Genomic DNA, 26324 nt, shown 5'->3' on the forward strand with positions numbered 1-26324 from the left:
TGAAACAGAGCAATTTTATTGTAGCATGTTTCTAGTTTGGACTTTAGGTTAGAGGTTAAGTTTGTGAGTAGTGGGGCACAGTAGGTTAGAGAAGGTAGAGGATAGGTGATGGCTAGGGTCATTTTTGTGGTGGGGTAAGAAATTGTTTGTGTCTGTATAGTAGGCCCAGTTTTTAGTGAGATTTTTTGATGTTGAGATGGACATGATCAAATTTGAATTGTTCATCAATTATAATACCTAGAAGTTTAGAATGGGAGACTAGTACAATTGTTTTGTTGTAGGAGAGTTTAGTGAGTTGGTCTTTAAAGGGGTGTGTGACTTAGGGGTAAAAATGAGTAGCTTGGTTTTATTGGGAGTGAGCAACAAGTAATGTCTGGTAAGCTATTTTTCAGGGGATGACAATGCTAGTTGAGTAACATGTATGCGCTTGGGAATAGAATCAGCAGTGCAAATGATAGTAGAATCATCAGCATATTGAATAAGAGAGCCATGAGTAAGAGATGAGTGAAGCTTATTAAAGAAGATGCTGAAATGTAGGGGTCCCAATATGGAACCTTGGGGTAATCCAGTAGGATTAGGGGGATAGGAAGACAGGGAGGAGATCCATTTAACAGCTTGTTGTCTGTTTGATAAATAGTTTGAGAACCAATTAAGTGATGGGGAGGACAGACCTGTTTGTGAGATTTGGCTGAGAAGATAGGGATGAGAAATGGCATCAAAAGATTTAGAGAGGTCTAAAAAGGTGGATGAGACATATTTACCAGAGTCTGGATTGTTTGGGACTGAATGGCACCATGCCTGATACACTAGTAATAGGTGACTCTATAGTCAGACACACTAACGTCCCGCTTACCAGGCTGAACAAAGAGAGGGTAATGGTGAGCTGCCTGTCGGGAGCTAGGATCCGCCACATAACACAAGCACTCAGGTCACTCCAAAGCAAGTATAAATATGACTCCGTCATTGTCCATGCCGGCATGAATGACCTGAGATGTACCTCCTTGGACTACATGAAAAGAGACATAGAGGAGCTCTCTGATTATGTAGCCCAGGCCAGTATGACCCTGACCCTGAGCAGCATCTTGCCCTCACCAAGAATGATGCCACAATACAAAGACAAGATGATCAGCTTTAATAATTGTCTCAATTACTGGTGGCATTCTAGGGGGATCCAATGTCTGTCTGCTTGGGATGACATGCTGGACAAGCCATGCTGCTTCGCAAGGGACGGCTTGCACCTGTCACCACTGGGCTTCCGGATATTGGCTAAGGCTCTTGCCACCCCCATAGTGCCTTTTTAGGCAAGGCTCAAAAGACAAACCCACCACCTTAGAAAACAATAAAGGAAAAAAACTAAGGGTAATGCTGCTCAATGCCAGAAGTCTAAATCTCAAGATACAGGCTCTCGAAGCACTCCTCAGTATGGAGAGCATCAATGTCTGTGCAGTAACTGAAACCTGGTTCAAGGATCCTGAGAGCAGCCCAGCCCTACCAGGTTATACCTCGTATCATGCATTTCGGCCCCAAAACCTGGGCCAAACCACAAAAGGAGGGGGAGTGTCCATATTCATTAAAGACACCCACACCTCCAGGTTACTGGCAATGCACGAAGCATCGGAGACCATCCATGTGCAACTAACCATAGGCAAAACTGCTATACAACTTGTAGCATGCTACAGACCACCCTCGCAATCTCAGGAACTCCATTCAGCCTTCCTGAAGACACTGGGGGATATGAATGTCTCACCAAATACCATCATATTGGGAGACTTCAACTACCCAAACATAGACTGGGTGCATTACTCAAGCCCCAACAACCTAGCCCAAAGCTTCCTGGAATTCATCAACTCAAATGTGATGGAACAACTAGTCACCTCCCCCACAAGGGGAAATAATATACTTGACCTGATCATCACAAACATGGGACAAAATGCTCAACACCGGAAGTATACCCCTCACTAGTGAGATCAGACCATAAACTAATAACCCTAGATATTCATATCCCACCTCCACCCCCAGCACAAAAGACCACAGTGAGAAACTTCTCAAAAGCCGACTTTACACTCCTTAGGACTGAAATGGTATCCTTCAAGCCACCTGGGCCAGTGGAAACCACATCCCACACTGCTGAATTTTTCACAAATGCTTTCTACGGGCATCTCCAAGAATGCATGGATCATGCAATCCCAAATAAAACCAAGACCCTTTCCACCAAAGGCAGGCATCCTATCTGGTGGACCCCAGCCATAAACAAACTTTATAACAAGAGAAGGAAGCTACTGCAAGACAGAGCAAAATCCCATAAAGGGAAGGCATCCCTGATCAGCACTAGCAAAAAACTACGTTCGCCAATAAAATCATCAAAGGCCAACTTCGAGAGAAAAATCGCTAAGGACACTAAAGATAATCACAAGGCTTTCTTCAGTTATGTTAGAAACCTGGGTGGAAACCCTCAGATATGCACAGAGTTAGTTCATAACGGCAAAAAATACACTGAACCCACAGATATTGCCAGCATACTGGCAGACAGGTTCAGTGCAAATTTCTCCCTTCCCTCTCCCCCAAAAGATGAAATAAATATCTCAGCTGAATGCAACCTCCCTGAAATCTCAGATGTCCAGGTGAGAGCTGCCCTCAGCAAAGCTAAAAATACAGCATCCATGGGACCTGACGGTGTCCTGGGTTGCGTGCTACGTGAACTCCTAGAGGAGCTAAACCCACACATAAGAACGCTGTTTAATCTTAGCCTTGCTACAGGATTCATCCCTGAACACTGGCGTACAGCTACAGTGGTCCCACTCCACAAAGGTGGCACCTCTACAGACCCTGGAAACTACCACCCCATAAGTTTGACCAGCCTGGTCTGCAAAGCTATGGAAAGGATCATTATGGAACTCATAAACAGAGACATCGGGGACCTACAAACAATTGACCCTACCCAGTTCGACTTTGTAAAAGGCAGATCCTGTCTTTTTAACCTGGTGGACTTTTTTGAAATAGTCACTAGAGCCATCGATGAAGGCAAAGCAGTTCATACAGCCTACCTGGATCTGGCAAAAGCCTTCGACACAATACCCCACTCAGGCATCATAGACAAGCTCAACAGCTTAAATGTAAACCCATTTGTCACAAGATGGGTTAAAAACTGGCTAAAGGACAGAACCTACAAAGTCAGAATAGCTGGAGCTATGTCAGACCCTAAGCCAGTCACAAGTGGAGTCCCACAGGGCTCTGTCTTGGGACCCCTCTTGTTCGGCATTTATTTCTCAGATGTGCAGGCAAACATAGGGGGGTTGTGGCTGACAAAGTTCGCATATGACTGCAAACTAGGCGCCATAGTCGACACACCAGCTGACACATGCATTCTCCAGGAGGGCCTCACAGAAACAGATGACTGGTGCCAGAGTCATGGCCTTAAACTAAATGCCAAAAAATGTATACTCATCCCCTTTGGAAAAAAAAAAAGGACCCACAAATTACCACATAGGTGGTAATCCATTAAGTACGGAAAAAGTAATCAGAGACCTGGGGACCCAAGTTGACAGTGACCTCTCATTTGACACCCACGTCGCCAAAGTGGTTAGAAAGACCTTCTACCTTGCCCATCTTATCATGAAGGGATTCACATCCAGATCAAAGGATGTCATTGTACCCTTATATTCCTCCCTTATCAGGCCTATGATTGAGTACAATGCCCCATTTGGTATGTACCTCACCCGGCACCTGCAGCAGCTGGAGAGACCCCAAAAGTACCTTACCAAGAGGATCAAGGGTCTCCAGCATATGTCATATGCTACCAGACTGAAAAAGCTCCAGCTCTATTCAGTAGCATACCGCCTGCTCAGAGGTGATCTGTGCCTTACATACAAGGCCATGTCCAATTCAGAATTAATGGACATGCTCCATCTCAAAAAATCCAAATCCATCAGATCCACAAGAGTTAAAGATCTAAACCTCAGCACAAATATGAATAAGACATGCTGGAGGGACAGATTCATAACCCAGAGGCGTCCCGCACTCTGGAACAGGATAACTGTCCATGTTAGGCAGAGCCCCACACTGACTCTCTTCAAGAGAAATCTGGACGAATGGATGGGTGATCGTAGGTTTACCCCGGGGGTCATCTCTGTGTCATTGCTAGATAGAGGCACAGTAAACTAAATTTAACTTAAATTGTACACTTGTATCATTACATGGGGTGGTGAAAGCCACATATACTTTGGCTAGGCTTATAAATGCCCTAGGGCAGATAGCCTAGTGTTATACGAAACTATTTAATTCAGGTGAGACAAAAAATCCCAATAACAGGAAATCCGTCAAATAACAATGACAGATCCAGTACATCCAATACTGGATAATAAACCCCATCATTCAAGGCTTCACTGGTGTGTCACATGTTCTCTAATTTGATATGCACATGTATTTTTTTTTTTTGCAGAGTGTTTCAACACTTCTTCTCACTTGCTACTCAGACAATCTTGAAATAGTGCCTAATTAACTAATTCATCCTTCAGATGAGATATTAAACTGAGGCCCAATCTGCTTGATTTGATTGCAGTTAGTGTGCATGTAAAAGACACCACAGCAACTATCAAAAAAGTAGAGGTGCTTTATTTATATACACAACTAACTCTTATTTACAAAATTTTTACATGTGTACAAATATGCCGAATTTACCCAAAATCCAAAACGGTAAGATGAGTTCATCAAAAACTGATTGCATTGAAGCAACAAACCGCTGACACTTTAAACAGGGAAACTAACCACTACTTACTACTTACTTTTGGTACACCGTTTGGCAGATACAGATTTCTAAGGATGCTATTTGGAATAAATCCTGCAAGTGAAGTCTTTCAGCGTGCAATGGAGCAAATGTTTTCAGGTTATCCTTGTGCCATAATATTAGATGATTTATTGGTTGGAGGCAATGGTGAAGCAGAGCATGACAGAAACTCCAGAAAGTTCTAGACAGAACATGTGAAATAAACTCGAAGGTCAATCCTCTGAAGTGCAAATTCAGACTACCAGAAGTTACATACATAGGTAATTTGTTCACGATTACAGGCTTGAGACCAGACCCGACCAAGCAAGCAACTATTAGCACTATATAAAAATGGCTAGCTAACATGCAAAAATTTTGAATGGTCATGGATGGAACAGCACCAGAAGACATTTGAACACCTTAAGCAGAAAAGTGCCACCCCACCTATCTTAAGATACTATGATGTGAACAAATCAGTTACTCTTTCCTGTGATGCTTCAAAATTTGGTTGTGGTGCAGTTATACTTCAAGCGGGCAGACCAGTAGCCTATGCATCTAGAACACTAACCCAAACTGAGATGCAGTATGCTCAGATTAAGAAGGAGTTTCTGGCAATAGTATTTGCATGTTCCAAGTTTCATGCTTATATTTATGGTTGAGCTATTCAGAATGAAACTGACCACCAACATCTAGTTACTATTCTAAAGAAGCCTATGTATTCTGGTCCAGCGAGTTTACAAAGAATGATGCTCAGATTGCAAAAGTACAATTTCAAAATGGTCTACACAAAAAACACATTGTTCTATCTGGATGATACCTTATCCAGATTGCCCAGAAATATGACAGAACTGCTTTAAGCAGAGAATTTTGACTTTGATGTGATGTCAGTGCATAATTGTTCTATCACTAGACTTGATGAGTTGAGAGATCACACTCAGACTGATCCAGTTTTGCAGAAGCTGAATCACTACACTAATGCTGGATGGCAGTCATAGCAGTCTAGTGTACCACCTGAAGTGCAAACCTATTTTCCTTACGGAGATAAATTGTTAATGAAAAATAGCATTATTTTCAAAGGTCCTAAAATTGTTGTTGCTGCTTCCTTACAAGAATATATCCAGATTTGGCATTGTAGTCACCCATGATCTGCATCCACTAAGAGACGAGCGAGATAATTAGTATTCATTACCAAAAGACATTGATAAAGTACTTTCTTCTTGCTCAGTATGCAATAGTACTAGACCACATTTGCAAAGAGAACCATTTCAGCTAAGCCCAGGTCCTGAACTACCTTGGTCAACAGTTGCAACTGATAACTTTGACTGGAACAATTAACACTACTTAGTTTTGGTGGACTCTTATTCAAATTGGTTTGAGATTGATCTACTACCTAACCTAACATCCACTGATGTTATTACTAAGTTGAAACATCATTTCTCAGTCCATGGTAGTCCACATAAAGTTCTTTCTGACAATGGCACTCAATTTACTAGCCAGTTGTTTCAGAAATTTGCAAAACAATGGGACTTTGTACATGTCACTAGTAGTCCTGAAGTATAAGCAGAGCACACAGCACAGCAAATGAAGAGAAGGCAAACTTAAATGAATGGTTGGTTGTAAATATCTCTTCATTTATCTTAAGTAGAGAACAAACTGAGTTACTGAATACAGGTTTATCCTTTGTTCCTTCTAAAAAAGCAGATCCAACTGAAATGTTGAAAGACCTTAGGCTCCTTGGTAGGAGCTTATCTTTAAAAAACATTTACCCAGATAACAATGGACACAATATTACTGGCAATGCACAATATGTCAGACCTAGTACTTTTACACCCATTGCCCACGCAGGAATACAAACTTTTATAAACATGTGAAACCAGTTTTAGACAATTGTATACAGGTAAGACACAAAGCAGTTTTTATAATATGTCTATGTGAGAAAGTAGGGCACTACATGAACTGCAAAATATGCATTCTATTGATATTAAACAAGCAGACAAGGGTGGAGGCATAGTAATATTAGACAGAGTTATATCTAAGACAAATGAGACTGTTATTACAAGATACACAAACGTATCAATGCAGTACCAAATCTATTGTCAATGGGGTGATGGAAAAGGTGTCTTTTTTTAATTTTTGATCTGCTTATGACGAACTTAATAGATGAACAACTTTTTAACTACTTTTCCACTGACAATCCAATTGCCTCGAGGATTTATGGCCTACCTAAAATACATAAAAATGTTGAGGCACCACCTATGAGGCCCATTGTTTCAGGGGCAGGGTGGTGCACTGAACCACTATAAATTTTTGTAAAAGATAACTTGTATACTTAAACGGATGCCACACTATTTTAAGAGATACTAAAATGTTCCTAGAAAGACTACATAATAGAAGGATGACTCTTGAGGATAAATATAGGTTTATAGTTTCATAGGTTGATACTAAACTATCAGCCCTAGGGCCTATGCAAGCCTAGCCATAACAATTCCTTGGATATTTCTTCCCACAATATTTACTTTTCTGGACCCCTGTCTAGCAGGGCAACGGACATGATCCCGGGGTGAATTTCCTATCTTCCATCCAATCATCAAGGTTCCTTTTGAAGAGGGCCAAGTAGGTGCTCTGCTTGACATGTATGGGCAGTCTATTCCAGAGTATGGGGAGTCTCTGGGGCAGGAACCTATCCCTCCAGCATGTTTTGTTCATTGTGATGACAAGGTTTAGATCCCTGGAGAGTGTGGCTCTGAGGGATTGGGATTTCTTTAAGTGGAGCATGTCCAACAGCTCAGGGTTTGATATGGCCTTGTATGTTAAGCAGAGATCACCTCTGAGTAAACAATATGCCACAGAGTATAGCTGGAGTTTTTTTAGATGGTCAGCATATGGCATCTGCTTTAGGCCTGTGATTCTTTTAGTGAGGTACTTCTGTGGCCTTTCCAGCTGTTACAGATGTCTTGTGAGGTACATACCAAACGGGGCATTATACCCTATAATGGGTCTATTGAAGGATGAGTACAGTGGGACAATGACCTACGTTTTCTGGATGAAAAGCCCTTAGTAATGAGGTGTGCCACATAGAAGGATTTCCTGACTGTTGTGGCGATGTGGTTATCGAAAGTGAGACCACTGTCTATCTGTGTCCCTAAGTCTCTTATCACACTTTCGATGTTTAGTGTCCTGCCACCTATGTGGTAACTCATGGGTACATGTTTTTTTCCAAAGTGGATAACTATACATTTCTTGGCATTAAACTTGAGCCCATGGCTCTGGCACCAGGCATCTGTTTCTGTAAGGCCCTTTTGTAGAATATCCACATCATTTGGAGATTCAGTAATGGCTCCAAGTTTGCAGTCATCTGCAAACTTTGTTAGCCAGAGTCCCTTAGTGTCGGCCTGTACTTCAGAGAAGTAGATGCCAAAAAAGAGTGGTCCCAGGACTGAACCCTGAGGTACTCCACTTGTCAATTGTCTGGAGCTGGATTTGGAGTCGGCTACTTTTACAGTATGGGTTCTGTCAATAAGCCAGTTGGCAACCCATCGAGTGATGTAGGGATTTATGCCCAGATTAGTAAGTTTATCTATGATTTCAGAGTGGGGGATGGTGTTGAAGGCCTTGGCGTGGTCCAGATAAGCTGTGTGGACTGCCTTACCCTCATCCACAGCTCTGGAGACTGATTCAAAGAAGTCAATCAGATTCAGGAGACAAGATAGTCCCTTCACAAACCCAAACTGGGTGGGGTCCAGTGTTTGAAGGTTGCCAATGTCTTTGTTTCTAAGTACCACGATAATGCATTCCATGCCCTTGCAGATCAGGCTTGTCAGACTGATGGGACGGTAGTCCCCGGGATCCAAGGCAGATCCTCCCTTGTGGAGCGGGATAACTGTAGCTGTGCACCACTCAGTGGGCACAAACCCTGAGGTGAAGCTATGATTAAACATGACACTTAGGTGAGGTGCCAGTTCATTTTGTAGTTCATGTAGTACACAGCCTGGGATGTCATCTGGTCCCATGGATGCTGTATTCTTAGCTTTGGAGAGTGCAGTTTCTACCTGTGTGGCTGTGATTATTGGAATTTGGCAATCTTTTGGTATTGAGATGAGCCCTTTAGGGGTGAGAGGGGGGGGGAGTTGGCACTAAATCGATCTGCCAGGATATTGGCAATATCCTTGGGATCAGTATATTTAATGCCATTCTGTTGTAGCTCAGAGCAATCTGAGCATTGCCATTTAGATTCTTGACATAACTATAGAATGCCTTGTGGTTGTCTTTGGAATCTTTGGCAATTTTATTTTCGTAACTAGCTTTTGAGGATTTTATGAGGGATCTCAGCTTCTTACTGAAGCTGGTGAGGGAGTTTTTTGCATCCTGGGATTTTCCTCTTTTCTGCAACAGTTTCTTCCTTCTGTTGTATAGTTTCTTTATAGCAGGGGACCACCAGATTGGCTTCCTTTTTTTGGAGAAGAGCATCTTGGTTCTATTTGGGATGGCACAATTCATGCATGAGTGGATGTGCTCATACAGTGCCTTAGTGTAGGATTTTGCAGTCGAACTTCCAGATCCTGTCTGCATGGGTGTTGTGAATTTTGTCAGTTCTGACTTCAGTAGCATGAAGTTGGCTTTGGAGAAGTGTTTTAAGGAAGTTTCCTTACTGGGGGGTGGGGGGATGTGGATGTCAAAGGTGATTTGCTTATGGTCAGACCTGACCAATGAGAGGGTGACCACCGGTGTGGAGCATCTATCTCCCATGTTGATAATGACCAGGTCTAGGATATTGGAGCCCCTGGTGGGACAATGGATTAGTTGATCCAGGGCATTGGAATTTATGAATTCCAAGAACCGTTGGGAAAACGAGTTGGTACCCGAGTAGTTTTCCCAATTAATGTCAGGGTAGTTGAAATCACCCAGTATTAGGGTGTTTGGTTGTATCTTAATATTTTCCAGTATGTTTAGAAAGGTGTAGTGAGAATCTTGGGGCATGGTGGGGGATCTGTAGCAAGCTACAATTTGGATTGCAGTCTTACCTAGTGTTAGTTGCACCTGGAGAATTTCAGATGCATTGTGTTGGGCAACTAGCCTGGAGGTGTGAATATCCTTGGTGAATATGGACACTCCTTCACCTTTAGTGTTTTGGCCTTGGTTTTGTGGCCGAAAAGTGTGGTAAGAATTGTAGCCTGGTATTGCAGGTGCGCTCTTTGGAGCCTTGACCCAGGTCTCAGTTACTGCACAGATATCGATGTTCTCCATTTTATGGAGAGAGTGCATTTTGAGGTTTAGACTTCTAGCATTGAGTAGCATTACTTTCAGACTTTGCGTGCTTGTATCTGTTATGGCGGTGGTTTAATCCTTTGAACCTTGCCTAAAAAAGGCACTATAGGGGTGGCAAGAGCTTTAGCCAGTAACCTGAATCCCAGGGGTGACAGGTGCAGACCATCTCTGGCAAAGCATCGTGGTTTGTCGATTATGTCTTCCCAGGCAGACAAATACTAGATCCCCTTTGAATGACACCAGAAGCTCAGCCAATTGTTGAAGTCAATCATTTTGCCCTTATACTGTGCTATCATTCTGGGTAAAGGCAGGATGCTACTCAGGGCTAGGGTCATACCTGCCTGGGTCACATGATCCAAGAGCTCTTCCATGTCTCTTTTCATGTAGTCCAGGGAGGTACATCTCAAGTCATTCACTCCAGCATGGACAATGACAGAGTCATATTTGTACTTGTTGTGGAGTGACTTGAGTGCATGCATTATGTGGCAGATCCTGGCACCCGACAGGCAGCTGACTGTAATTTTCTCCTTGTTCAGCCTGGTGAGTGGGACATCAGTGTGCCTGACTATAGAGTCACCTATGACTAAAGTGTTGGGTACATTGTCTTGCCTTAGGGGCTGTTGTTGGGTGGCACACTGGTGTTGTGAGCTATGTGTCACTTTGGTTGTGACTGGTGTTTGTTTGCATTTCGGTTTCGGAGGTCCTTGTTGTTTGGGCAGGTTTATGTTAAGGGCCTCCACATATGTGGGTTTAGTTTTGCTATGTGTGGGTGTTGATGGTGTGGGTTTTGAAGGGCTATGAGTTGCTTGAGGTGTAATGCAGGTGTTAACCTTCTCCTCTTGACTGTCTACCACAATCATGGCTGGAGAGAGCTTTGCTTCCAGTTTGGCTATGTAAGTGCATCTCTCACAGGTTGTAGTGTTGGGTGGTAGGAGTAGAGGATTGTCTGTGTACATGAGGCAGTTGCAGCACTGCCCCAGTATGCCCAGATTCACCAGGTGGACAGGAGAAATCACCGGAAGCTGACTCTTGGACATGTCTGTTTAGGTGCTTTTTTGTAAAGTTCAAGAGCTGTTTTCCCTTACCTTTGCAAGGTATGTTGCAGTTCTAGGCTGTTTAGTGCCTATGATTAATTTCTCCTATTGACAATGAGTGCTTGAATATATGTATGTTACAATGGACATCAAATCATTATTCACATCTATACCAAATGCCTGGGACATTGATATGATTAGGGATTTTTTGACTATGAATAGATGCAGTGATAATGTCAAGGTTCAACTTATTTGTAGTTTATTGGAGATCAAACTAGAAAATAACGTTTTTGTGTTTGAAAGTGAGTTTTATCTCAAAAGGTGGGTGTGGCTATGGGCACTCCCTGTGCCAATGGCTACTCCAGCCTAGCTTTGGTCTGTTGGGAACAGTATTATTTATTAACAGAAGTTAATCCTTTCTTTGAGAACATTTTATGGTATGTACAATTTGTAGATGATATTTTTATGTTGTGAAAAGGCAATATAGGTGAACTTGAATGTTTTGTAAAATATTTACATACTGCTACTAATTTTTTTGAGTTTACATATCTGAGTTCAGTAACTGAAATTAACTTTCTGGATGTTATGGTTAAGAAATCTGAATTAAATAAGTTAGATAGTAGCATGTATAGAAAACCTACTAGAAAGAATGCCCTATTTCATAAAACAAGCATGCACCCAAGGCATATCCCTAAAAATGTACTTAAAGGACAAATGTTTAGGGTTTTAAGACTACATAATAAAGATGATGAAATAGTCCTTGAGCACATGATGATAGATTTTTTTAGATAGAGGTTACTCTAGACAAGAGATTGAGACCACTGTAGATGAAGCATGGTGACAGAGAAGTAGTAGATGTAAACCATATTTAATGAACACCGCACAAGACGAGAATAGAGATAGTTCAACTATGACTGGAAAGAGGTTTAGGGTGGTGTTTCAGTATTCAAGTGATGTGAATGAATACACTTCTATTATTAAAAGAAATTGGCATATATTACAAGAAGTACCAGGACTCATGGAAAAGATTGGAAATGTTCCGTTCTTCTCATTCAGGAACAATAAGTCCCTGAAACAACACCTTTGTAATAAAATGGATATAAGTAGACCTATCCGGTCTGTGCGCATTGGTACATTTCCATGCAGACGATGTTCTGCATGCCAATATTTGTATAGTAGTAGAACCTTTATACATCCTACATGCAGATTTATTATTACAAGCAATGGCTATGCTGATTGCAGAATAATGAATGTTGTTTACTTCTCTTTCTGCCAGAAATGTGATGTATTTTACGTAGGCAAAACTAATAGAATGTTCAAAGATAGAGTACTTGAACATATCAGGGACATAACCCATGGCAAAGAAAATAATGCCTGGCCAGTCATATTAAACAAACTGACTGCACACACACATTTAAATTTGTAGTCATTCAGATTGTTCACCCCAATATATGAGGGGGAGATATAGAGAACGTTACTGAAAGTATTGAACAAAAGTGATCCTCTCACTGAATGCTGAGAGGTATCCTGGCCTTAATAGGATGACATCCCTTAAACCTTTTTTGAAATCTCGTCGCCTTAGGTGCTAGAATGTATATAATAATATAGTTTCTAAAAATATGTGCATATATATATATATATATATATGTTTTGTTTGTTTATTATACATGTAAGCATATACATTTTTAATGTTTTTAAATAGCTTTTTTAATAACACATATCTATATTTACAGTAACTCTTGATGTGATTCTGCTATAAATTATTTATTTTTAACAAATTAATCCTTTCATTTGTATATGTGATATTTATCCACACCTGACCTTCATTATGACAATCACCTGACTGCAAACATGTATTTTTTAAACCTGATGTAAAACATGAAAGCGCTTATGTTTTGTTCTTTTTATTTAATAAAACGTATTTGGTTGTGTAAGATTGGTGCAGCTTTCAGTTTATTTTCTTTGTTGGTTTACTTTCTGCACCTCTGCACCTTGAGCCATTTATTTTGTTTTTTCCAATTTTATTGTAGCATGTTTCTAGTTTGGACTTTAGGTTAGAGGTTAAGTTTGTGAGTAGTGGGGCACAGTAGGTTAGAGAAGGTAGAGGATAGGTGATGGCTAGGGTCATTTTTCTGGTGGGGTAAGAAAGTGTTTGCACCTGTATAGTAGGCCCAGTTTTTAGTGAGATTTTTTGACGTTGTGATGGACATGAAGATAGAATTTGAAGGGTTCATCAATTATAATACCTAGAAGTTTAGTATGGGAGACTAGTACAATTGTTTTGTTGTAGGAGAGTATAGTGAGTTGGTCTTTAAAGGGGTGTGTGACGTAGGGGTAAAAATTAGTAGCTTGGTTTTATTGGGAGTGAGCAACAAGTAATGTCTGGTAAGCCATTTTTCAGTGTATGACAATGCTAGCTGAGTAATGTGTATGAGCTTGGGAATAGAATCATCAGTGCCAATGATTGTAGAATCACCAGCATATTGAATAAGAGAGCCATGAGTAAGAGATGAGTGAAGCTTATTAAAGAAGATTCTGCAAAGTAGGGGTCCCAATATGGAACATTGGGGTACCCCAGTAAGATTAGGGGGATAGGAAGAGAGGGAGGAGTTCCATTTAACAGCTTGTTGTCTGTTTGATAAATAGCTTGAGAACCAATTAAGTGATGGGGAGGATAGACCTGTTTGTGAGATTTGGCTGAGAAGATGGGGATGAGAAATGGTATCAAAAGTTTTAGAGAGGTCTATAAAGGTGGATGAGACATATTTACCAGAGTCTGGATTGTTTGGGACTGCATGGCACCATGATGTGCTTTAGATAATTCAGATGAGACAAAAATCCCAATAACAGGAAATCTGTCAAATAACAATGACAGATCCAGTACATCCAATACTGGATAATAAACCACATCATTCAAGGCTTCACTGGTGTGTCACATGTTCTCTAATTTGAAATGCACATGTATTTTTTTTTTTTTGCAGAGTGTTTCAATACTTCTTCTCACTCGCTACCCAGACAATCTTTTTATTTTGAAAATAGCGTCTAATTAACTAATTCATCCTTCAGATGAGATGTTAAACTGAGGCCTAATCTGCTTGATTTGGTTGTAGTTAGTGTGCATGTAAAAGACACCACAGCAACTATCAAAAAAGTAGAGGTGCTTTATTTATATACACAACTAACTCTTATTTACAAAATATTTACATGTGTACAAATATGCCGAATTTACACTTACCCGAAATCCAAAACGCTAAGATGAGTCCATCAAAAACTGATTGCACTGAAGCAACAAACCGCCGACACTTTAAACACGGAAACTAACCACTACTTACTACTTACTTTTGGTACACCATTTGGCAGATACAGATTTCTAAGGATGCTATTTGGAATAAATCCTGCAAGTGAAGTCTTTCAGCGTGCAATGGAGCAAATATTTTCAGGTTGTCATTGTGCCATAATATTAGATGATTTATTGGTTGGAGGCAATGGTGAAGCAGAGCATGACAGAAACTCCAGAAAGTTCTAGACAGAACACGTGAAGTAAACTTGAAGGTCAATACTCTGAAGTGCAAGTTCAGACTACCAGAAGTTACATACGTAGGTCATTTATTCACAAGTACAGGCTTGAGACCAGACCTGACCAAGCAAGCACTATGCAAAAATGGCTAGCTAACATGCAAAAATGTTGCATGGTCATGGATGGAACACACCAGAAGGCATTTGAACACCTTAAGCAGAAAAGTGCCAGCCCACTTATCTTAACATACTATGATGTGAACAAACCAGTTACGCTTTCCTGTGATGCTTCATAATTTGGTCGTGGTGCAGTTATACTTCAAGCAGGCAGACCAGTAGCCTATGCATCTAGAACACTAACCCAAACTGAGATGCAGTATGCTCAGATTGAGAAGGAGTTTTTGGCAATAGTATTTGCATGTTTTAAGTTTCATGATTATATTTATGGTCGAGCTATTCAGAAGGAAACTGACCACCAACCTCTAGTTACTATTCTAAAGAAGCCTATGTATTCCGGTCCAGCGAGTTTACAAAGAATGATGCTCAGATTGCAAAAGTACAATTTCAAAATGGTCTACACAAAAGACACATTGTTCTATCTGGATGATACCTTATCCAGATTGCCCAGAAATATGACAGAACTGCTTGAAGCAGAGAATTTTGACTATGATGTGATGTCAGTACATAATTTTCTATCACTACACTTGATGAGTTGAGAGATCATACTCAGACTGATCCAGTTTTGCAGAAGTTCAGTCACTACACTAATGTTGGATGGCAGTCAAAGCAATCTAGTGTACCACCTGAAATGCAAAGCTATTTTCCTTACGGAGATGAATTGTTTATGAAAAATAGCATTATTTTCAAAGGTCCTAAAATTGTTGTTGCTGCTTCCTTACAACAAGAATATATCCAGCTTTGGCATCGTATTCACCCAGGATCTGCATCCACTAAGAGACAAGCGAAAGAATTGGTATTCATTACCAAAAGACATTGATAAAGTATTTTTTTCTTGCTCAGTATGTAATAGTACTAGACCACATTTGCAAAGAGAACCACTTCAGCTAAGTCCAGTTCCTACACTACCTTGGTCAACAGTTGCAGCTGATAACTTTGACTGGAACAATCGACACTAATTGGTTTTGGTAGACTCTTATTCAAATTGGTTTGAGATTGATCTGCTACCTAACCTAACATCCACTGCTGTTATTACTAAGTTGAAACATCATTTCTCAGGCCATGGTAGTCCACACACAGTTATTTCTGACAATGGTACTCAATCTACCAGTCATTTGTTTCAGAAATTTGCAAAAGAATGGGACTTGATACGTGTCACTATTCGTCCTGAATATCCTCAGTCACATGGGCTAGCCTGAACATGCAGTACGGAATGCAAAACAGTTACTTGAAAGGTCAAAGCGTGACAATACCAATGTGTTCCTGAATTTGCTTAATCTCAGAAACTATATTCTTGGCTCATCTGTTCAAAGATTACTTTCCAAGCAAACTAGAATTATATGCTCCTCATTACTTCCAGTTTATTGAAGCCTAAACATGAGAACAATAAAACCATCAAGGCTCAATTGGTTAAGAAGCATAATATCCAGAAATTTAGTTATGACAGATTGAGCAGATTACTTCATCTGTTGAGGGAAGGAGTGATGGTACGAATCCAGGCAATGAAAGGTTTTGATCGAATTGGACAGATTACAGGCATCTGTGCCAAACCAAGATCCTACCTGCTAGACTCCCAGGGTGTGGCATTTAGGACGAACTGTAGACATCTTCTTCCTGTACCAGAATCATCATCACCATCACATTGTTTCTGTGATGCAAACTTCAAATCAAAGAGTGAATCAGACACTGTTTACATACCAGAATGTGTTAAAAATTCTGATTCCATTCTGGAAAATGTTCCAGACATTACACAGGTCAAACATTTTGCATAGACAGTTCCAGTTGCTAAATCTAATTCCCAGTTTGATGTCGCACGATATGGACGAGTATCAAAGTCTAGTGTGAAATACGCAGCAATGCTGATTTGACTGTATGTGTACTTAGTATTGTGTAATGCATGACAAAGAAGTACCTGTGATTTCTGCATGTTAAATAAACACATAACGTTGCACAATCTATTTCTCAAAAGAGGGAGGATGTAGATCAGAGTGCAAGTGATGTGCGCTGTATCTTTAAGAAGTATGTCAAGGCTGTACATGCACGTATAAATTCCAGACAAGTGCACTCCCTAGTGCCATTTTGTAAGAACAGCCAGAGTGAGAGCATGCATGATCGCAGTTGTTAGTTTGTATACAAGTTAATTAAGTTAGTCAGTTAACGTCTATAGTGACGTGTTTGTATAAAATAAAGCTGCTTGAATAGAACCAAGAAGATGCTTCTATTGTGCCCAAAGTAAGAGAGCGACACATGGAAAGACTGAAAACCCTGTCGCTGTACTGTGTATCATACAGGCTGTTGAGAGGTGACCTGTGTCTGACCCACAGAACAGTCTCGGACCCTACCCTAACAGAAATGCTATATATCCGCAAATCAAATGGGACAAGAATTACTTGCTACAGGGATCTCAACCTAGCCTGTAACATTAACAGAACATGATGGACAGACAGATATATCTCCCAGTGATTGCCGCTCCTCTGGAATAAGCTCCCACTCCATGTGAAGCAGAGCTCCTCTGTTCAAGCGCAACCTTGACAACTTGATGGTTGACCGTAAATTCACCCCAGGGGTGGCACCTATGCCCCTCATGGACAGGAGCAGTCGGTGTGGATCACCGAATCGCTCTGCTAACAATTATCATCTAACTATGGTCGATAAGGGTACTCTGGTTATTACACAGCTAGGTTTGTAAAGGTCCTAGGACCATTAGCCTAGTAACCTCCTATGAACCTATGAAGCTATATTCCTTTACTATGCTGCTTACGTAACTCACTGCTTCTTCTCTTTTTCCTTATAAAAATATCTTTGTTTATATAACAATTCTTTTATTTTTTCTTGATTCTTTCATATAATTCTTCTTCTTTGTCAAAGTACTTTCCATCATTATGTTCTAAATCTTCCAATGCATCATTAAATGTTCTTTTATATCTTTCTTTTTCTACATTTCTTGCATCATATTGCCACTGTAAAAAATATTTTTAACGTTTTTCCTTAAATATTATCTACTGTTTAGACCAGTTTTTATAGAATGTTCTCACAGTAACATGATCTTTTCATAATTGTATTATTAGTCACTGTCCTTCTCTGTTCCTTGCTTTCTCATTTATCCCTTCCGTTCCTTTGCCTATTTTTTATATATTCCTTGGATTCCTTTATCTCTAGCCATATTGCAAGATGATCAGAAAATCCTGTTTCAACTACCTCCCCGTCCCCTCTAACTAACTAAACCTTCTGCTGCTATAAAACAATAATTTTCAGTTCTATACATACCCCTTTTGTAAGTCTATGAATTTTTGACCCAAAGTTTTAACTCAAGACATCTTATAACTTCTATTTTTCTCATATAATTTCCTTTCTTTTTACACTTGTCTCTTAAATCACAAAGTCTCCTGTCATTATATTATTCATGTTTATCATTATGTAGTATAAAATCAGATGAATAACCTTTCCGTTTCCTTACAATTAGTATAAACATATAATGTCATAACTATGTACTTGTTCTTTCTATTTTAAATCTACAATGGTTAAGATTCCCATTTTTGCTAATGTTACTTCTAATATACTTTTTCCTACACAATATGGCTATTTCAAAACATCTCTCATTGCCCAAATTCCAGACCAGCTTGCCTCCCTATTTTCTTTTGTCACAGTTACTTATCAAATGCCCTTCTTTTCCAAAAAAAAAAAACATGTTTTATCTTGCTTGGTATATGCATATGTTTTTCTCTTTCATGGGATCATAAGATAATAGGAGGTTACTAGGCTAATGGCTCCAGGGCCCTTACAAGCCTAGCCAGGTTCAACCCATGTTCCTAAGAGTGCCTGGTTCAAGGAGACACTAAAATCAACACCTGTTATTGCCCCTGACCAAGAGGGACACAGGTGGAACTCCTGGAGTGAATTTCCGGTTACCCATGCAATTGTCCAAATTACTCTTAAATAGGGCCAATGAGGTGCCTTGTTTAACATGAACAGAAAGCTGGTACCTAATGTGGGACAACCTGTGTGAGACAAATCTGTCTCTCCAGCAAGTTCTGTTGATCTCACATACCAGTTTAAGGTCCTTTCAGTGAGTGACCTGTGTGCCATTTGACTTGCAAATGTGCAGCATTTCCATTAAAGCTGGGTCAGATATTGCTGTATATGCAAGGCACAGGTCACCTCCGAGCAGTCTGTACAACACAGAGTAAAATGACAATGATTTCAGTCTGCCTGCATAAGACAGATCTTGAAGACCCTGAATTTTCTTTGTAAGGAACCTTTGTGGTCTCACCGATTGCTGCAGGTGTTTGGAAAGGAATATACCAAAGGAAGCATTGAACTCTATTATTGGCCTGATGAGGGAAGAGTACAGGGGGTTATAACCTTTTTTTTTCTGGAAGCAATGCCCTTACTTATGAGATGAGCAATACAAAATGTCCTTTTTACCACCATGGAGACATGGTGATCGAAGTTAAGGTTGCTGTCAACCTGTGTGCCCAGTTCTCTCACCACTGATTTTGTGTTTAGGGTATTGCTATTGATATGGTAATTTGCAGGAACATCATCCTTAATGAAGGTGATGATAGTGCACTTTTTGGCATTACATTTAAGACCATGACTTTGGCACCAGTCATTAGTCTGCATAAGACCTTCTTGCAGGATGTTGACATCGCTAGGGGTTTCAATGATCACCCCCAGTTTACAGTCATCAGCAAACTTTGTCAGCCACAGTCATTTAGTTTTAGCCTGTACTTCAGAAAAGTAGATTCCCAATAGTAGGGGTCCCTGAACCAATCCCTGTGGAACACCACTGGTTACAGGTCTGCTGGAAGAGGTGGAGTTCCCTATTTTGACTGTATGAGTTCTATCAATGAGATAGTTTGCAATCCACCTAACAACATATAGGGTGATACCCAGCTTGGTGAGTTAATCAATGATGCCTGAGTGGGAGATTGTGTCAAAGGCCTTGGATAATTCTAGGTAGGCTGTATGCACAGATTTGCCATTGTCTAGGCCTTTGGTGACTGTCTCAAAGAAGTCCACCAAGTTTAACACATATGATCTCCCCTTGACAAATCCAAGCTGGTGAGGTTAAGCATTTGGAGATTTCCTGTATCTTTGTTAATAAGGTCCATGATGATTTGTTCCATGGCCTTATAGATAAGGCTGGTTAGGGCTAATGGGTATATAGTTCCTGTGTTCCATGGATGCACACCTTTTTTGCAAAGTGATAATGGTAGCTGTTTTCCGTTCCACTGGGACGAAGCCACAAGCCAGTGCTTAGGCTGTGATTGAATATCGTGCCCAATGTTGATGCTGATTCCCATTTTAACTCATGCAGAACACAGTCAGGGATGTTGTTTGATCCCACAGAGGCTGTGTTTTTGGCCTTGCAGAGGGCATTTAAGGCTCACTCCTTGGCAATACTAGGTGGGGGACAGATGTTACTCATGCTTTGGGGTATATGTGGCAGAGACAGGATAGTCAAGTTTTCACTGAACCTGCCAGCCAGCAGGTTTGCTATATCCACAGGTTCTGCATATATAGTACCATTAACTACGAGTTCAGCACAAATCTGGGCCTTACTTTTGATGTAACTAAAGAAGGCTTTGTGGTTATCCTTAGTTAGGGAAGCTAATATGGATTTGTAGTTAGTTTTGAAGGACTTCACTAGGAGTCTTATTTGCTTGTTTAAGTTGAGGTGGGAGTGTTTCCAATTTTGAAACCATTCCTTCCTACTCTTAGCCAGCAATTTCTTTCTCCTATTGTATATCCGGGTCTTTATTACGTTATCGAATCCCAGTAATATCGAACACCAGAAGACCGACACGTAAAGAGCGAACTACGGTAACGGCGAACATACAAAAACCCTGAAACGCGAAATGTTGAAGTGTGATGGTTGGCCCATTTGCGGTATAGCTCCGTAAGGTAAGTGCGTGATAGTTACGGACCTTAGGGTTAGGGTGCGGGTTAAGGTAAGGGCATAGATAGGTAATGTATGTAAGGTTTAGTGTAGGGTTAGAAGTAGGGTTTTGTTAACTGCATGTGTGTGGATTATTTGTTTTGTTTGGGTATATGTCTGTAGGGTAAGTGTGTGATAGTTACAGACCTTAGGTTTAGGGTGCGGGTTAAGGTAAGGTCATAGATAGTAATGTATGTAAGGTTTAGTGTAGTGTTAGAAGTAGGGTTTGGTTTGTGTATGTATGTGTTTAATTTATTATGTTTGGGTATGTAGTATGTAGCGCAAGGTGGTGTTGGCAGACTATGATGGTTCGAGATTTGAAAATTTGCGGTTTAGGGGGTTCGACGTATTTGTGCTATGGGCCTTGTGTGTTGGTGTTGTGGTGTTCGATGTTATCGGGATTTGATAACGTAATCTAGACCTGTATATCCTATTAATGGCAGTTGTCCACCTGGCAGGTTTGTTTTTCCTTACAGATCTTGCTTTGGCTCTATCAGGTATGACAGAGTCAATACAATTGTACAGGTGCTCGCATAAAGCATTGGTGTATAACTCAGCATAGGTGTCTGTTCTATCAGTGGGGGAAGGACTATGAAGCTATTTATGCTGTCACATAAGAGGTTGCAATTGGCCTTTGAGATGTTTTTTAGTCTAGTTGTTGCTAAGGAGGGGTCTTGTGTTATAGTTACTTCTAGCTAGACTGATTTGTGGTCAGATCTCACCAGGGATGGCCACACACTGAGGGTGGTGCAGAGGTCCCCCATGTGGGTGTGCACCAGATTCAGGATGTTTGAGCCCCTTGTGGGTGTGTCAACCAGCTGGTCCAGGGCACTGGAGTTAATGAAGTCCAAGACCCTTTGGGCAAGTGTATCAGAACATGTAGAATTTACCCAGTCAATGGATGGGTAATTAAAGTCACCCAAAACCAGGGTGATTGGTTGTATCTTGATTGACTCAAGTAGATGAAAGTAGGCTAAGTGGATGTCCTGATTCATGGAAGGGGTCCTATAGCTGTCAATAACCTGAGTAGGGGACTTGTCTACAATCAATTGCATCTGAAGTAATTGAAGGGAATCTTGCTGCTTAACCATTCTAGATCAATATTTATTTATCTTTAATGAATATTGATACACCACCTTCTTTGGTTCTCAAGCCTTCAGTTTGTGGTCTACATGTCTGGAAAGAAATGTAACCTGGTGTAGCTGTGGTGCTCTTCACAGCCTTCAACCAGATCTCAGTGACTGCACAAATGTCAGCATCTTCCAAGGTGAGGACTGCTTCCAATGAGTGTAGTTTCTGGTTTAGACTCCTAGCATTTAGCAGCATAATTGTGAGATTGTTTTTAGATGGTATTTTTATGTTGGGAATTTTGTTTTTGTGACATTGCCTAAAACAGGTACTATGCGGGTGGGAAGAGCCTTAGCCAGTAACCGAAATCCCAGGGGTAACAGATGAAGACCATCTCTGGCAAAGCATCAATGTCTGTCAACCATGTTATCCCAGGCTGACAGAGACTAGATCCCATTGAATGACACCAGAAACTAAGCCAATTGTTGAAGTCAATCATTTTTTTTGTTTGTTCTGAGGCATCATCCTAGGTGAAGGTAAAATGCTGCTTAAGGCTAGGGATGTACCTGCTTGAGACACATAATCAAAGAGCTCAGTCATGTCTATCTTCATATAGTCCAGTGAAGTATATCACACCGATGTGGACTATGACAAAGTCATAACAGTGCCTGTTGTTGAGAGACTTGAATGTGTGTGTAATGTGGCAGATCCTGGCACCTGATAGACAGCTGACTGTGACCTTTTTCTTATCCAACCTGGTGAGAGGGACATCTTTGTGTCTCACAGTTGAGTCACCTATGACTAGGATGTTTGTTTTTGTGTTATGCCTTAGGGGTTTGAATGGTGAAACACTGTCGTGTGTGATATATTATGTGTACTATGTTCTGCAGGGGGTGTATTATGCAAATCGTGCTTGTGTTAGTGTTTGGGAGGTCTCTAATATTTAGGTAACCTTTTGGTAAGGACCTTCACATATGTAGATTTATGTGTTGTTGGCTTGGTAGATGCAAGAGGTGAGGTGTGCATGCTGACAAACTGCTTAGTATCAGATGAACTGACTGGTGAGCGAGAGAGCCTGGATTCTAGGTTCTTGATGTAGATGCATCTCTCACATAATGAATTTGTGTGGATGGAAGAAGTGGGTTGTCAGTGTACATGAGGCAATTGCTACATTCCCTCAGGATGCCCATGTCAACCAGGCTGTCTGGAAAAACTGTGGGAATTTGTCCCTCCATAATGCTAAGTAAGTTGAGGTGGTTAGAAAACAGGTAGAGGTCAGCAATGACCAGGTAAAGTAGAGGACAGGAGAAATAGACAACAAATCTGAAGGACTAGTGGCTAGGATCTGTGGTGGTACCTCAGCAACTTTGCTGAATGTATCACCTGTCAGTGAGGGACAATCATGATAACACAAAAAAGAACCTCCTGCACGGTAGCAACTGCACGGCTCAGGAAACATAACTGTCAGGAACAAAAAAATTCAGAGCCAGCAAAACGGTGACAGAAAGATTGTATTGAATGAAAATCACAGCATATTACAAACCGGTTTCGGCTGGCCAAGCACAGCCTTCTTCAGTGTACAAAAAGTGAATTCAAAAGACAATAGCTGAATATATACTGATAGCAACAGTCCCATTGGTTGATTATCACAAATGTTCATTAAGTCCCGGTGGGAACAGGGCACCTAGTCTAATTATCCATTTCCTTTCCTTTGCATTGAGTATAGAGTGCCATTGAAATTTATTGGCCCTATTACCAAAAATCATATCAATAATGATGAAATTGAATTTACTTGTTGGATGTGCTGTAGTGTGTTTATACAAAACATTATATATCTTTTTTTGTTTAATGTTACTTTGGTGTTCAGAGATTCTAATCCTGAGGGGTCTGGATGTTTGTCCAACATAGAAAGCACCGCAGCTGCAGGAAGCTAAATAAATGATCCAATCACTCGAACAGTTGGAAAAGAATTGTAAATCAAAAACTTTTGGACAATTGCGCGTGGAAAATTGTTTGGACTTTTGTATGTATTTGCAATTGTTGCAATGTCCACATAGAAAACACCCCTCTAAAGGCTCCCCTGTCAATGTTGTTTGTATCAATTCAGATGATTTGTTGTCTCTGTGTTTATAATGATTAAAGAAGGAATTTAAATTCTTCCCTTTTCTGTAAGAAAAAAGACAACTTTCAGGAATGATACTATTTAACTCCATGTCACATTGTAAAATATTCCAATGTCGCCTCACACTTTGGATGAGACGATTTGAATTACGTGCAAATGTAGTTGTAAATCTAAGGGGTTGACCAGTTGAATTAGTATGTGTCTTATATGTTAATAGGTCACTTCTATTCAAAGAGCTAACCTTATTGCTGGCCATAGCAATATTGCCACTTCTGTAACCACGTGATCTGAATCTATTGGTAATATCTGATTTATGTTTCAGATAAGTGCTATCGTCAGAACAAATGCGTTTCGCACGTATGAATTGTGACTTAGGTATATTGCGTGCAATGTGGGGTGGATGATAACTTGAAGCATGCAAGATTGTATTGTATTCTGGAAACTTCCTGTATATCTCAGTTAATAATGTATGATCCGGTGCCCTCTGAATTAGGACATCCAGAAATGTAATGGTTTTCTTATCATAGTTGATAGTGAAATGCAGGCCCCATTCATTGTTATTGAGGTATGTCACAAAGTCCAGTAATGAGCCTTCATCCCCCCTCCACACCAACCACACATCATCAAGATACCGTCTCCATATATCAATCCCCTCCAGAAATATGTTCCTCTTGTCATCATAAATTAAGTGTTTCTCAACAAACGCCATAAAGAGATCAGCATATATGGGGGCAAAAGATGCCCCCATCGCTGTCCCTTTGGTTTGCCAGAAGCATTGTTCTTTATAATAAAAAACATTGCTAGTAAGGACATAATGTGCCAAATCCACCAGAAATTTATTGAAGTCGGAACCATATAAGTTAGAGACTTCAAGCCAATAAGCCAAGGCAAGCAGCCCATCCTGGTGTGAAATGTTGGTATACAAGGCACTTACGTCTAAGGAACATAGAAACCAATCTGGATCAAGTTGTGTGTTAGAAATAATCTGCAAAAAATTCGTTGTATCTTGTAGCCGTGATCGAATGTTGGTGAGCAAAGGCTTCAAATATTTGGTCAAGAATAAGGAGAGGGGTTCCGTAATATAACCCTTACCCGATACAATAGGTCTGCCAGGTGGATGTGAAAGATCCTTATGAACTTTAGGCAGAAAATATATGTATTGGTTAATGGGATCATGAACCAAGAGTTGATTCATGATGTCATCAGAAATGATAGCCTCATCCATAGCCTGTCTTAAAAATGTCTCAATTTGTTTCTTAAACATCTGAGTGGGGTCAATAACCATATGTGAGTAATATCTAACATCATTTAATTGTCGTAATGCTTCCCTATCATAGTCAATCCAGTTTAGTACCACCACAGCCCCACCTTTGTCAGCTGAAATTATCACAATTTCTCTGTTATTTTGAAGTTCAAAAATAGCTTGTCTTTCATCAAAAGAAAGATTATTATGTTGTAATGAAATAGACGAACTCAAAAAATGCAAATCCTTAAGTACACTGTTCTGAAATTGCAACACCATCTGATGCATGGGTGGAGAGAAGTTCGATCTATGATATATGAATCTATCATGATCATAATTAACATCACTATCACCAAAAAATAACTTCAAATTTAACAGACGACAAAAATTCACAACATCCAATGCAAAAGATTCCTCTGACACAGTAAAACCTGGAATAAAAGAAAGACCTTTATTCAATATTCATAACTGAATAGGAGATAGTTCAAAACATGATAAGTTAAGGACATTGTGACATGGATTTATCATTTTGCCAGAGCAAAATTCAGAAGACCCTGAATGTTCTCTATTTCTACGGTGTTTCCGTCCTCCCCGCCTGGTTTTGGGCCTAAAGGGGTGGACCTTGGTGTTCTTTTTGGGGTCGGTGACTCTGAGACTGTTGTGGCTTCATTTTCTGTGCCAGATGAAGTGTCCTCAAAGGAGGATATTGTCTCACTCTCCTGCCTTTTTAATATAGATTTTGGTCGTTTCCTTTTGTTGTTAGATTTAAAAGGAATGGGTGAAAACCTGACATGTTTGGAATTAGACATAAAAGGATTCCCCCTCCTATAATCTTCCTGGTCCCTAGCAAATGTTTTGGTTTTTCTGGATTTAAGTTCAGTGTCAAACTTACGTAGATCAGAAGCCACCTTGTTTAATGAACCCTTAAAGAATGGTTCTTTCTCATAAGTTACCAATTTGTTGACTAGAGTGTTGATGTCCTCTAATTCTTTATCAATGGCCCTGTTGTGGAACTTGAGTAGTTCCACAACAAAAGCCATTGTTGCTTCCTGCTGTATTTTGTTCCAATTGGAATTGAGTTCCTCATCCGCATTGTTAACATGGGGAACAGTGCGGACACGTAAACCCCTTGGGGTGATTCCAGCAGTCTGGTAAGCCTTAAATAGTTTACTGTGCCAAATGTTAGATCTTAAAGA

This window comes from Protopterus annectens, chromosome 5.part0 (genome assembly GCF_019279795.1).
Source record: "Protopterus annectens isolate FY-2018-M chromosome 5.part0, PAN1.0, whole genome shotgun sequence".
NCBI lineage: Eukaryota > Metazoa > Chordata > Ceratodontiformes > Protopteridae > Protopterus > Protopterus annectens.